Source organism: Orbicella faveolata, unplaced genomic scaffold (genome assembly GCF_042242905.1).
Source record: "Orbicella faveolata isolate gen_17 unplaced genomic scaffold, um_ofav_v1 contig_46, whole genome shotgun sequence".
Classification (NCBI taxonomy): Eukaryota; Metazoa; Cnidaria; class Anthozoa; order Scleractinia; family Merulinidae; genus Orbicella; species Orbicella faveolata.
In genome coordinates this window covers 29,070,001-29,072,314 of record NW_028301576.1, presented here as the reverse complement: position 1 = coordinate 29,072,314, position 2,314 = coordinate 29,070,001, and the positions used below count along the sequence as shown (strand labels likewise).

At 38.5% G+C, this 2,314-nt stretch overlaps 1 pseudogene; it reads left to right on the top strand.

The window, feature by feature from the left end:
* The first annotated feature begins 889 nt into the window (after nt 1-889).
* On the top strand, nt 890-2,078 carry LOC149099512 (uncharacterized; annotated as a pseudogene).
* The last annotated feature ends 236 nt before the right edge of the window (nt 2,079-2,314 follow it).

Here is a 2,314-nt window from a genome sequence, read left to right as displayed (position 1 = left end):
GAGTACTGCCCACAAGTTGTGTAGTACAAAACTAAATAGTAATAAAATGTCAAGTCAAATCTACATTTGATCAGTTCGTCATCTGTTATTTTATATGTACATTACATAAAGGTACATGTAAACCCTGTTTCGTCGATGACCACCACAAATTTCAAGACAATTTGCTATAGTGATGTCAAACTACAGTGGAACTTTGATATAATGAAGTGCCAAGGGATTGGCAAAGTATGTTCACTATAACAGGGTCTTGTTGTATCAAGGTTCTTTTCCGTATAGTCTACTATTACTGGGGCCATGAAAATCATTCGTTACACTGAGGACCTCGTTATTTAGAGGTTCGTTAAATTGAGGTTCCACTGTACTAACCATATTCCTTCTAAAGGTAAATATTGAAAATTGAGTTTTATTTACTCATTTAGGTTATTAGCCTAAGGGGGAATTTGTTTGCATGTCTACATGAAGTTATGTAATCAGTTCATTCTGTTTGTCCAGAGTGGCTATTATTATCATTTCAGGTTAAGAGCTGAAAATTCAGAATAAATTTGATACTCAAATTTTGATTGGATTAATTAATGCATAAAAAGTCTGCTCCATATCTAGCAAAAAATGAAAGGCTTCTAGAGCTTGCCTACCTTTGTCAGTGCAGGGATTTGACTTGACATTTTGAGGGGAGCAGGGATGGTGCAGTGGTGAGAGTGTTCTCCTCCTACCAATGTCCCCGGTTCAATTTATGGACCAGGCATCATATGTGGGTTGAGTTTGTTGTTGGTTCTCTTCTCTGCTTCGAGAGGTTTTTCTGCGGGCACTCCAGTTTTCCCCTCTCCTCAAAAACCAACATTTCTCAAATCCCAATTCGATCCTTGAATGCACAGACATTTCTGGACGAGTTCTGTGAACTCCTTGGTGCTCCGTGGGTAAACAAATTACATTTACATTTTTTTTTACATTTACATTTACATTTTTGCAAAATGAAACATAACCTACAACCTTGAACATTGTTGCTTGAATCGTTTTTAATGTTTTTAAGCCCATAAACTCTGACCCTCACATCGTTTCATGCTTTGTTTGCACTGTAAACTTGATTAATGGGCAACACGACTGTCTCTTCTGGGTTTACAGTACTGATTTTCCTATGATAACAATGGGCCTCCATAGTGGTGAGACAAACAATTTGCTTTTACAGAGAGTATTGTCCGGTTGTTTGGATCCAAAGAAGTTGTGGTTTGCTCTAAAGTTGGCTTTGTGCAGTGGAAAACCTTCCAGGTTTTGTTCATTTGGTTATGCTTGGATATTTCCTGATAAATACCGTCAAATACAGTTTGATGATCTTCTTGGAGACAATGAAGTTCCTGCATCTGTGAGTTGGTTCTGGGCTGACAGTCGACGAACAGAAAAGATGTACATTGCCTCAGCCTTTGGCCAGGTGCTTGGAATCCTCTGCCAAAAGTTGCTGGACGAACTGCCGTTTCTCCATTCTGAGGACTTCCAAATGATTGTGTCGTGGATCAATGCTTTTACCAGTAATATGCCTGTATGTTTTCTGCCAACTCCATCGAGTACACCGAGCCCGCCAAAAGAAAAGTGTGCCATTTCCTGAAAACCAATTCCAACAAGACGTCTCACCAAAATCCGAGAAGAGGCTGAGGACCCTGAATGAACTCAAAGCCAATGAAGACCTTTCTCTTGACTTCAAAAAAAAAAAGAAAATATGGGAGACAGTGGTACATGTGATGAACGAGACCACAAGAGTGTGAAAAGAATGGGGAATCGTTAAGCACTGTACTTGGAGAGTGCTGTTCTCATTCAGGAAAAGCTGGCCACGACTCGCGGGAAGTCTTTAGGAGTGTTTTTGTCATTTTTTTTTACATTTACATTTTTGCAAAATGAAACATAACCTGAAACCTTGAACATTGTTGCTTGAATCGTTTTTAATGTTTTTAAGCCCACAAACTCTGACCCTCACATCTTTTTATGCTTTGTTTGCACTGTAAACTTGATTAATGTGCAACACGACTCTCTCTTCTCTCAAAGGCATCTTAAGTATGTTTTTGCATACATTAGAAACCCAGGTGCTTACAGAGTAGATTTCAAAATGTGATAAAACCTTTTGTTCATCAATCCAGTCAACACCTAGTGTTGATCTCTTGGTTTGAATTTTCAGCTCTTTGTCTTGAGGTTACCCTATATCTTTCAGAGTGTCTTGCACCCACGCCATTTAGCATGTCTACTTAAAGCCGATAAAACTGGCTATCAATCTACATGTACATGTATACCAAGAATTTTGAAATAAAATGAATTGTCAAATTTTTCAGGG